The 13,256-nt window shown below is 36.1% G+C and overlaps 1 protein-coding gene and 1 pseudogene across 1 annotated transcript in view; one reads left to right on the forward strand and one right to left on the reverse strand.

The window, feature by feature from the left end:
- Positions 1-13,256, forward strand: part of LOC140171670 (uncharacterized) — a 139,410-nt gene that overhangs the window by 38,258 nt on the left and 87,896 nt on the right. The gene's annotated exons all lie outside the window — the stretch shown is intronic.
- Positions 1-13,256, reverse strand: part of LOC140171667 (allene oxide synthase-lipoxygenase protein-like) — a 76,355-nt pseudogene that overhangs the window by 11,941 nt on the left and 51,158 nt on the right.

The following is a 13,256-nucleotide window of genomic DNA, read 5'->3' on the forward strand; positions in this document are numbered from 1 at the left end:
CCGCACGGCATCGGGTTTCGTACGTATACGCCGCTGCCCATACTCTAAATGTCAAGGATTTAAAATAAATCCTAAAGGATTATTATTAGGGACAATGAAGTATTAGATTTAAAATTAAATCTTACAGATTTAAAATTAAATTTGTAAGATTTAAAATGCAAAGGTATAAGATTAATTTTAAATCTCAAATTGATTAGTCCCTAATTACAACCTTAAATTACAACCTTTATATTTAAATCCTTGTAATTTAGAGTGCAAAGCATGCTTCTCTCAACAGAATCGTGAGCGTACTGCCATTTTAGGTATAGTCCGTATGGTATGCCTTCCTCGAGGCAGTAAAGTACAATCAAATTGTCAAACTTTCTTACAAACTGTTCATTTGTGCCGGAATCTATTATTATTATTATTATTATTATTATTATTATTATTATTATTATTCTTATTATTATTATTTATTATTATTATTATAATTATTATTATTATTATTATTATTATTATTATTAGTTTTATTATTATTATTATTATTATTAGTTTTATTATTATTATTATTATTATTATTATTATTATTATTATTATTATTATTATTATTATTATTATTATTATTATTATTATTATTATTATTATTATTATTTATTATAGTAAATGTTCTTAGTCATCCAGTGGTTTCAAACTTTTGCTACGTTGCGTCTGGAACCACCAAAACTCTTTTATTGTAATGACCACTATACTTACCGGGTTGTCATCACTTGAAGCATTGTTTCTAACATGTGGCTTGAAGAGTTGTATAGCAATCGGCATGAGGTTTTTCTCGTCGTCCACAAAGAAAAGTGCTATTGGAGCTGCAATCTAAATAAGAAATGGTCTTTTAGGTCTCGTATCCATAGGCTGTTCCCTTGTGGCGTGTGCCCTTGTTCCGTGTTTACTTTTTTCCATGTGACCTGCCACACAGACAACCTATGGATACGGCCACTAAGCAAAAAAAGGTTCGTTGTCTGTGTGGCAGGTCACATGGGAAAAAGTAAACACGGAACAAGGGCACATGCCACAAGGGAACAGCCTATGGATACGAGGCCTTAGGGTTTCAGCCAATGAAATTCTTTTAAAATGATCTCTTCTTATAAGATACCATTAAGTTTGTCCAGCCAATGCATGAAAACTATGATGAGGGACTAAGCCGTATCTGTTTGTACGTTATCTATAATGATGAGTGCACCCTGCAATACATTAAAAATTGATTTGACCCATCGCTATGATAATTAATCCTGTTACATCACTATTTCTACCATGTCTGATTGGTGACATCTTTCTGAATTTCTGCTGAAAATCTTGTCACAGTCTATGGTACTCTTTATATAAATAATTCTTTAATTTTAAGCGTGCTTTGTCTGCTTTCAGTCGTTTACATATAGCATGAAAACGGCATTATATAAATGTATTTTATATCTATATCCCTGTCTTCCCAGAAAAGAAAGAAAAAAAAAACCCTTTTTAGTTTTCTTCGTTACCAGAAAACGTCAAAGTCAGGGAGACTGTGGTATGATATATTGTTTCGTGCATTTTAATGATTAAAACATCCCACCCATTTAGATACCTTCTATAGGTTCCAAAGAGCAAGAAAAGTCTTGATGGAAAAATATGAGGTGTGGCAGAGGGCGGCCATCTTGGTTTTCAAAATGGCCGCCGTTTTCATATTTATTTTTACTATAACCTGAGTTTTAGTGGCAATGCCCACATTTCCAATACCTATGAGTCCAATAAACGTGGTGCCAACAATAAGAGGAACAATAAGAGTGGCAGCCATCTTGATTTTCAAAATGGCTGCCATTTTAACATTTTTACTATAACTTGAGTTGTGAATATCCTAGGAGTCTCATTTTAGCAGTAATACCCACATTGTCAATACCAACAAATTAAAAAAAAAACATGGTGCCAGATTGCTAGGGGTACAATGAGACTGGCAGCCATCTTGATTTTCAAAATGGCTGCCATTTTAACCTTTTTGACTATAACTGGAGTTGTGAATATCTTATGAGTCTAATTTTAGTGGTAATATCCACATTAACAGCTATGTGGAATTTCAAAATGGCTGCCATTTATGGTCTATTGATAACAATGACTCTGGCTCTGAATGTCGTATAAAGTTCTTCACCTGTCATGAAAAATACTAACATATTTGTAAACTACTAATGAATTGAAAATGCATTTTACTTTCACTTTGCAACTTTCAGTACACAGTTTCTACTTGTACACTTGCTTTGTAACACATCAAGGATTAAACGGTATTATGGTAATTAACCCCATACATACACATATATAGGACGCATTATTTTTTCACATTCATTTGACTCAATAGAACAGTCACAAAATTTGGTACAGTAGTTTAGTCTATTCCTTCGGCACTTGCAGCAATTATTGTCTCATTTTGACTTAAACAATCCACACTTCAACAAATGGGTCACTGCAGCTGCTAGCTGGATGGAGCGGGAGGCAAAGTTGTCATCACTGGTAGGAATTTTCCATCAATAACATCCCAGCCATAATGCTGGGTCGTGGTAACTCTGGACTTGGAACAACATCATTGTATCAAATCATTGTCTCAGGATGTCTGGTACAAGTGAAGCTCCAGTTGGCGGCAGCCTCTTCAAGAGCCACCGCCTAATATCTGCTAGGCCTACATTAATTTTGTTAAATCTAGTAGCATCTAATGGCTAAGACTAGGACATCTGTATCTGGGGAATAAATCTAGATGGACATGGCTCCATATGCTGAGACATTAATACAATGTAGAATTAGCTTTCTTCTTGGGAACTTGAGAGACCTTCTACATCTTTAATGCAAATGGACTTCATCATAGTCACCGACTCACTGTACTTTTGCCAGTGTCGTTCTATGAAATGGCTTGCTAAGCATGCTAAGTCAGAGCTCGTTTTAATAGTTTTAGTGTATCTTGTGATTAGAGATAAACTATACTGTCGATGACTGCAACACATTTGGCAGCAGACGTATCAGCTTGTTAGGTATAATTGCTTTTGTAACAGTTTGCACACACAAGTTCTTCCTGGTTGCTCTTGAATTCTTGAATTTGCTTGTTTAGAAACACAAGCAGAGACAGTTGCTGATAGACAGTTGCTGGTATAACCACACAGTTAAAGCAAAAACACACAATGAACACATAAAAGCAACAGCCAAGCTTCAGGAGGAGAATGCTGCTGCCCTTACATATATCATCAACCATTTTAGAAAGTTTGTTTGCAGATGAATGTGACAAAGTGATCAACTTCTTTACAAAAGTAATTATGCATGGCGAAATCCAATAAGATGTCAAAAGAACCACGGAGAACGAAAAAGAAACATTTGCCCAAGACAGAATCACAACAGGAAATGTGAATTTGTAGGCTCCAATGACGAAGCTGCAGCTCAAGATGTGGATGAAAGTGAAAGTCAAGATTGGCGATCAGCTGGTATAACTCAGGGAGAATTGGGCACTCTTTTATCGCTTGCTGATTGTTTCGAGAGCACGAGATATTGACTTCAGAGAGGCGGTGGACACCAATAAGTGTTCAGTTGTTTGTAGCTGTTGGTTTCTTTCTTCATGCTACATTCAAGACTAGCTTAATGTCAATCCTTGAAGGAGTACCAAAGACAATACATACACTGCCTGAGGTAATGGATGGTGAGATTGCTGCACAATCTGATACATCTGCTGAAAATATGTTGCAGTCATCGCATCGATGGTATGGCAGAGGTTTTAGCAGGCGTTGAAAGAACGGTACTGGCAAAAGTACACTGTACGAGTGCATTTCGTGTTCGATCGCATTGACATCGGTGAGTCTCTGAAAACATCAACAAGTAGAACGACTAGCCAATACCAAGTTGAACAATATATCATTTGTCAAGACGTGCATGCAGATATGTTTGCCCATGTGAAGACTAAAGATGAACTACATACACATATATTTATAAGTAGCAAAATCCTTTCTAAAGGCAAATGGCAAGTGTTTTGTTATTACTTGGCGAGACCAAGCAAAAGCCACATAGAAGCTGAAGGTCTCTCAAGCTCCCAGGAAAAAGCAGACACAAAGCCACGGCAAATGGTGCCATGTCTCTCAAGGTTTATTCGACATATACAGATATCCTCGTCCTAGCCATATATACCCAGCAAACACGAAAACGTTTTAAAAACGTTTTAAATAAGTTATATTTTGGCTTTTGGTTTAGGTAAAAACGTTTTAATAAGATTAAAATGTCGGGTTATATAAAGGTCATGAAAACGTTTAAAAACGTTTTGTATGAAAACACACTACGACAATATTTTCAAAATGTTTCAAAATGATATTGTAAACTATTTTTGTAAACATTTTGCCAAATATTTTGTCAACACTTAAATAACATTATGTTAAAATATTTGCACCCAGCAAACCCAGAAATGTTCTTAAAATGTTGTTTTCAAAACGTTTTAATAACACTTTAATGTCGGGTTATATAAAGGTCATGAAAACGTTATTGCAAATATTTTGGGCAAACATTTTTCGCAAAATATTTTTTCAACCCCAAAATAACATTCTGTTTAGAATGTTTTGTATCAAGTTTTCAAAAATGTTTTTGGGATGTTATTAATACATTTTTATACCCTTTATATAACCCGACATTTAAACGTTTTCTGTAAAACATTTTGTGTTTGCTGGGCAGAAGATTATCAAAAATGTTTTTTAATGTTATGAAAACGTTTTATTCTCTTAGTATACCCTTTTTATAACCCGACATTTAAACGTTTTCTGCCAACCTTTTATAACCTTATGGCGAATGATGTCGAAACGTTTTGTGTTTGCTGGGTAGACTCTACCCAAAAGTCTGTAAAGATACGTCTTTTGTGACAGGAGTTGCAGAAAACGTAGGATAATCCGCTTGCACCCATCTACAATATGCCTTGGTACTGGGAAAGGTGCGTCTCTATCTGGATTCCACGCACTATCGGAGACAGACATCACTGGATATACTCGCAAGGCAAAACTGCCAACAGCATAGTTTTGGCAGGCGCTGAAAGAACTTGGCTCATAATAGTGTATGTATTTTCACAGCTTGGTGTAGCAGAAAGACCATCTGATGCAGCCATGTCTACTATTGAAGCATTTAGTTACAAGTTGTATTTGCCTCACACAAATGTAGCAGATGTTAGGTGGTGTCTCTTGAAGAAAAGGCAGGCGCACTCAGAGGGACTGCCGCCATCTAAGTACCAGCTAACATGAGAACGCACAACCAGACGATGTTTGGTACAATAATGTCGTTCCAAATCCAGAGTTACCATGACCCACAGCATTATGGCTGGGATGATTTCTGTAAATTCTGCAGTAATGACCACATAACAACACTATCGCTGCATTAGTGTCGAAGAAAAGGGCTGAACTGTACCGAACTTTATGGCTGTTCTATCGAGTCAGATGAATATGAGAATAAGAATAATAAAGTTGACATTTTTTAATCAATGTATGGAAGCTCTGGTATGGAAGGAAATGTATAGAATAATATTAAGACATCCTTGTTTTAACAGAGTCATTGCTCAGATGCAGGGCTCTGCACTCAACTTGTTCTCCTCGTATCTTCTAACCAGGAGTCAAAGTGTCCTTGTTGATGGTGTGTTATCTCATCCTGTAGAGATAGATTATGGTATGCCACAGGGGTCGGTGTGTGATCCCATTTATTTTAGTCTTTATACTGCCCCCTGGAGAGCATTATTACCGCCCATGGACTCTCCTGTATGAAGTTTGCAGATGATTCTCAACTGTATATTAGTTTCAATGTCAAAAATCAGGACAGCGCTATTTAGAAAATTGACAATTGTGTCAAGAACAAAATAACATGGATGTCCTCTAATTTTCTTGTTTAAAAAAATAGCAAAACAGAAATCATTCATTTCACTTCTCATTTCTATCAGTGTGGGTGAAGCTGCTGTCAATCCTACACCCCAAGTGAGAAATCTTGGTGCAGTTTTTGATCAACATCTTAGGATGGACAAGCATGTCAATAACTTGTGCCGCGGCGCTACATTTGCATTGAGCAAGATTGGGAAGCTGCGCAAATACCTTGACCCGGACTCCACTTACAAACTCATCCAGGCTTTTGTCATCAGCAGGCTAGATCAGTCCAATTTTCGCCTCCACGGTCTCCCACAGAAAGACATTAACAAACCTCAGAGAATCCAAAACATGTCCGCTCGCCTAATTTCTCGAACCAAAAAGCGGGATCACATAACTCCCATTCTTCGCGACCAACTTCACTGGCTCCCAATTGAGGAAAGAATCCACTTCAAAATCCTTCTCCTCACGTACAAGATGTTCCACAGTGGCGTAAATTTCTTTTTTGACATGGGGGGGGGGGGTGAAGCTGGAAACAAATCTTGAAGTATAGTCAATCCAGCACCCTTTGGCGACAGAATTAGTTTATGATATAAATGCGCGCGAAGCGCGGGAAAATTTTTGCTATTTTGATACTAAACTGATGAAATATGGTGTAAAAGTAGATTAAATGCGCGCGAAGCGCGCGAAAATTTGCACTTTTGGGGCTAAAATGGGCAAATATGAGGTTAATTTGGTCAGAAACCCATTATCAGGCGTCAACATTGGGGGGATGATTGTATGGACCATCCCCCCCTGGCAAAATATTGGGGGGTCCCCCCCCCCCCCGGGATCTACGCCTATGGTGTTCCACGTTATTGCTCCTACATAATTGTCTGAATTGATCAGCCTTTATATTCCACCTCGTGGCCTTAGGGCAGGTAATATGCATCCCAATGATCATCTCCAAATTGTCCGTTCCCGAACAAAGACCTACGGTGAACGGGCTTTTGCTGTTGCCGCCCAATACCCACTCTGGCTCAATTCAAATCGCAGCTAAAAACCCACCTGTACAGAATTGCTTTCTTTTTCCACATTATTTATTTTGTAATGTAATGAGTACTCTTTGTTTGTTTGTTTTTTATCATTTTGCTTAGCGCATTGAGATGTTTTTTACGTTTATCATGTTAAACTTTATGCGCTTTATAAAATGTGTTATAATACTACTACTACTACTACTACTACTACTACTACTACTACTACTACTACTACTACTACTACTACTACTACTACTACTACTACTACTACTACTACTACTACTAATAATAATAACAATAATAATAGCAATAATAATAATAATAATAATAATAATAATAATAATAATAATAATAATAATAATAATAATAATAATAATAATAATAATAATGATAATAATAATAATAATAATAATGATAATAATAATAATAATAATTACATTTGTTGATAATAGTTATTTTAAAATGTTTTTTTCTAATCTTCCCTAGACTCGACACTTTTATATTATTAAAACGTACAACTTGGTGGAGGGATGTTTTATTACATTTCAATCACGTTTTGCGACTTCTGGGTTTGTATGTCTTTGGATTATTTTACAAATACAAAACTATTGTTTATCCCTTCACTCGTTAATAAGCATTGAATTACTTACCAAGCCATTCCTACATTCTATATGGCTCAGAATGTCTGTGTAATCTACCATGTATAGACGACAGTCACTTTGATCAGGTTGCCTTCCGATAGCTTCTTGGATTGTTAATCCGTTCAAATACTCATCCTTTGGCAAATTCTTTTCTATATAATCAACATCAGTGCTTTACCATAAGAGAAAAAGGTAATTCAATCATGTCAATCTCTCTCATTCATTCATTCATTCATTCATTCATTCATTCATTCATTCATTCATTCATTCATTCATTCATTCATTCATTCATTCATTCACTCACTCATTCATTCATTTAAAAATATCAAAATATTCACTACAATCAGATAATACAATATGAAATGAATCATGGAGGAATAGCCAAAAACACCAAAAAGGTAACAGGTAGTCACTCACTTTAACAAAGAAAGTAAACAGAATTACAGAACAAATAAACCAAACTTTTACATAACAAGTAATTTGAGACCAATTTTGTTCAAATCGGAGCATTTGTAATTTTTGGACCCTGTGTGGCCAAAAAAACTGACCACCCTCCCCAAATTTGACCTTTTTGCTTATAACTCAAGAATGGTGTGTCGCAGGTAGGTCAAACTATACCTTTTCTGAATCCTTGCAATTAGAGGAATCATTTGGCTTGCTTGTTAACCAGATTTGAGCAACGTTGAAATTTGACCACTGTGTTGACCTTTAACCTTGAGTATGGCGGAGTGCCAGAAAATATTTTTGTTAACATCTTGAATGTGTTACAGGACCATAAAATTAAGGTAAAAATTTGGTTTGGTAGAGTCCTCGCGGGATGCACATTAAAACCTGGTAGATACTGGACTACACAGGGGACGAGTGTAACCTGCTTGTAGTGCAGGGCGATATATTCAAAAATTGTTTTTACCTCTTGATATGGTTGTTCATCCTGTTACATCATCACTTCTACGGCGAATATTCCATTTTCGTGTACGTCCTTTTCTCGTTAGATTTCCTGATTGTAACATAATTTGTACAATAAATATTGATCAGGCTAACATACCGTTCTTTCAGATCTTTGTAAGATTTAACACCTCGAATGACAATTGGGTTCGTTCCAGTCAAACGTTGCTTCGCAAACATCTTATCCAGTTGTGGCCAGTTTTTGGTTTCGATTGCAAGCATTTGCTTTTCCACAATCTGTAAGTAACAACAACAACAACAACAACAACAACAACAACAACAATAATAATAATAACACCAACAACAACAACAGCAACAACAACAGCAACAACAACAACAACAACAACAACAACAACAATAATAATAATAATAATAATAATAATAAGTCCCAGTTGTTTACACCTCTCAGGTCTTTCTTCCTAGTGATCTAAACTTAAACCCAACCTGGTTAATAGTGGTCAAAATGTGGTTCTCAACAACATTCAGATGAGTAATAATTTTTGGGCTTGTGGTGAGCAGCGGTGGTTTCGAATTAGGGTGTATAGGTGCGCCATGGCTACAGAGCTATGCCCTCTGTAGCCATTGCGCCTATGTTCAAGGGTATTAGGTTTAGCAGACAGTGGCCGATCATTTAAAGTGGGTGACCCTATTGGTTTAGGATATGGATTGTCTGCAAACTCACATACAATATCAAATATTGTCCCCTTTATGCATCTATGTGAGAAAACGAGAATATTTTTCAGCGTAAATGTGAATAATTAGCACAATCAGCAAGCCAATCATTGCGTGAATTGCACTATGGTCCGGCATCCAGAAACATGCAGCACCGTTGCCATATTCCCGTATTGTGATTCGCCATACCACTACGCCCATCATTCTTGACAAAATATCTCGATTCTTTTTGTTTTAATTCTACCCTGAAATATTTTCTTTTAATTTTGTGTACGGTATATCATCATGTACATTACACATTTTTCATTTATTTTATGATTTTTGCAAATGAAAAAAAAAAGTTTTCATTATTGTAGTTTTAATTAACTAATTAATTAATTTTGTAGAGGGGGCATTTTTTTTTCTTTTTCATGTTCCTCGTATCATGCTTGAGAAAATAAGGTCTTGTTTTGTATTTATTTCGCCTCTTATGTATATATTTCTTTATTTTAGTTTTCAGCGTTTCATTATTACAGCGCCCTCTATAATATGTTGGACGTAATTTATTTACCGAGCCGATGTGTATTTTTAGCTGTTATTGGCCCCGTTACAGAAAAAAGTGCACAAAATATATTTCCCAATGTAATGTATACATTTTCACATAAAAATAAATAATTTGGGAGTTAAAATGAACGTGAAAGAAAATTACTGAAACAACTACAAAGGGAATCGAACCCGGGCCTCCCGTGTGGCAGGCGAGAATTCTACCACTGAACCACGAGAACATTTAAACAAGTACGGGAATTTTAGAAATATATAGATGATATATTCAACTCAAATAACTGCAGTCCCTTCAGCAGCGTTTGGTTCCGCTCTTTCCAGCCACGATATATACAAAGTCACACGTAGCATTATACAAATTATAATGAGGCGATGTCCAGGGGTGAAACCCCTTATTCCCAAAACGCCGTCTGATGGCGAAAAACCGACCCTTTTCCCACGTGTTTATTACAGGTTTACCTAGCTCCTGTATATCTGAGTGGGTCCCCCAGGGGCAAATAATAATATTTTAAACAATGGTGTGACGTCACGGCTTCTTAAAATTTTTCAAAAATTGGCCCTCAAACTCATAATAACAGTCCAATACAAGAATGAATTGCAGAAATTCATACTTTAATAATCTATCTTCCTGTATAACCGGTTATTTGAAATAATTACCGTCCCGTTATCTTGCTATTTGATGACAAAATCAGCGGGCCAAAAAGACGTACCAAGGAAAAATTATGGCAGGGCTCACCGAATTGGAGATTTGCTGACTAGCGCCTATTGGCCGTCGGCACGCCGGCGGGGTGGAATAGCGTCTAGCCTTCACTCATCTCGTCATGGAAACCACGTACCTTGCTTTACGTCTGACAGTATCATTGTCACATACTTAGATACTGGTCCCTATATTGGGCAGTAGTTGCACACACCATATTCCGCGCGCCAGATATTAAATTTTATTAATATTGGGGTTAAGGTGGTACTACACCCCCTGATAAATTTTGCGACTAATTTTGCATTTTTCTCCAAAAATTACTACATACTGGTAACAAAAGTTGTGTATATTATAGGGGTAAGGAATCCAATTACTTTACTGAAATTTCAGTGATTCAAGACAAGTGGTTCATTATATGTTAAGAAACGAGGTACATTCTAGCGGTACCTCATTTCTTATCATAAATAATGTCCCGCTTGTCTTGAGTCATTGAAATTCCAGTGTAGTAACTGGATTCCTTGCCCCTATAACATACATAACTTTTGTTACCAGTGTGTTATTATTTTTTGAGAAAAATGCAAAAATAGTCACAAACTTATCAAGGGGTGTATAGTACCACCTTAAGATTCGATATTTTAACTACCATTATTCTGAAGTTGGTCATGATAATAAAATAGAGGTGAAGATGACCATGCTGACAACGAATACAACAACGACGACGATGATGACAACAATGATGATGATGAAGATGAAGATAAACGATGATGATATAAATGATAATGATGATGATAATGATGATGATGATGATGATAATGATGATGATGATGATGATAATGATGATGATGATGATGATGATGATGATGATGATGATGATGATGATGATGATGCATGTAACTATGTATTGTGACCTTTACCTCAGGTTTGGCAAAATGTAGAAGAGGGCGAGCGTATATGTTGACAATATCTTGTAAGGATTTCCATGGCGGTGTGAAAAACGACAGTCACTTCTCCTTGATAATGTTCAGCAACCCTTGCTTCTTAAACACATGCTATAAAAATGTTATGAACAAGTGAAAGAATCATTAACATAATAGACAAATATCCGGGACAAATATTTAAGTGCATTTAATAAACCCATTCATATTTTAACATTGTACTAAATACATGAAGAAGATAAGACACCTGAAAGTACTTACGTTAAAGTAAGATGAACTGAATCGCTCTGAATGTGTTCTTAGATCGGTCTGCAAAAACAAAGAAACGCAAATTAACAATTACATTTAAAAAAGGTACGAGTTACTTAAAAATCAATCATCAATTTCAAAGCAATATACGCACACATGCACACATAAATAATAATGCTGGTTGCTCCTAAAGTAGTATACAGACTTTTTATTAGACGTACAATATTGTATGTAACATATCTATGTTATTTAATCTATTGCCATTCTATTTCCAGTAAAGTGTAAGTCGATAAAATCGATAATATATATTTCTACCAGATATTATACGTAACATATTATCGATTTTACGTCATCAAATATTCGTTAGAACTTAAACATTATGGCAATAGATTAAATAACGTAGATATGTTACATACAATATTGTACGTCTAATACTCGGAGTCTGCATACTGCTTAATGCTATACCCGTCTATTCATTCTTACGTACGTAAAGCATTAGGCTGTAAAAACAATAGTGTTCAAAAACGATATTGTTCAAGGTTGCCCTTGATAAAGAAAGAGGTAAGCGATCAAACTATAAATTAGCCCCTGTCAAATACAGTGGAGTAGTGCCGAAAGAAGCCTGTTTCCTGGAGAAAGAGTGATTGGTGAAAGAAGCACTATTTTTGGAGAAAGCAGCGCAAGGAGATACATACATACATACACTCCTACCCGTGTCCACCGCCAAACGAGGACACCTAACTTTTCACAGTAAAACCGAGGACCTTATACATTTGAATTTTCACATTCTAATCGTGGACTTTTGTGTGAAAACATGACAATTAATCGACTAACCGAGGACCTCGACATATTACCGGCATTGGGGGACCTACCCCCATGCAATTTTGAGCTGTATATCGCCCTCTGCAAGCGTTAAAAAAACGAGGACGTCCTCGTTTTTGTGTGTGTCTGTAGTTTATAAGTGAAATGTCAAGTGGGTGTCCTCGTTCGTAGGTGAAAACGCACGCATACATATTCATATCTTTTATTGCATATAAACCACAGTAAAATACAATATATATAATACAAGCGGAGCATAGTAATGCAATAAATACGCAACAATGAAAAAGACGAATAAAATGATGAGAAACCAATATTAATATGGTTGGGACAATTGCCAGATACCTCAGCAAATCGGCAAGCCATTATCGCTGCAAAATAGTGCGAGCGCGCTGCTTCCAGATAATATTTGAGCCAATGGCTGCGCTAATGCTGAGGTATCTAGCGATCGCCTTACACCGCCTATTTGAAAAGCCAAGGATTTTTAGTCCGGAGGTGACTTTGTTGTGAACACTTCCGAGACTACCTATAATAATGACAATTGTTTTGCATGAATACGGTGTGTCCAGGGTGATGTGCTCATTGAGCGGTTGGTATACATTGAATTTGGTGTTATAACATGTGTTAACAAAAGCATCAAATGGGCAAGATATTTCAACAATAAAAGCTTGCATGGTCTGACGATCACAAATAAGGAGGTCGGGTTTTCTGTGATGGATGTATTGGAAATCAAATTGAGTACCAAGAAAGTCGCCTGTTATGGGTTGGTCACTGAAAATATCAAACATACATACATATACATATCTTTTATTGCATATAAAACCACAGTACATACATACATACACACCTACATACAGATATTTATATAGCGCCTTTAAAATTTATCAAAG

The sequence above is a fragment of the Amphiura filiformis genome, chromosome 15 (genome assembly GCF_039555335.1).
Source record: "Amphiura filiformis chromosome 15, Afil_fr2py, whole genome shotgun sequence".
NCBI classification, from domain to species: Eukaryota; Metazoa; Echinodermata; class Ophiuroidea; order Amphilepidida; family Amphiuridae; genus Amphiura; species Amphiura filiformis.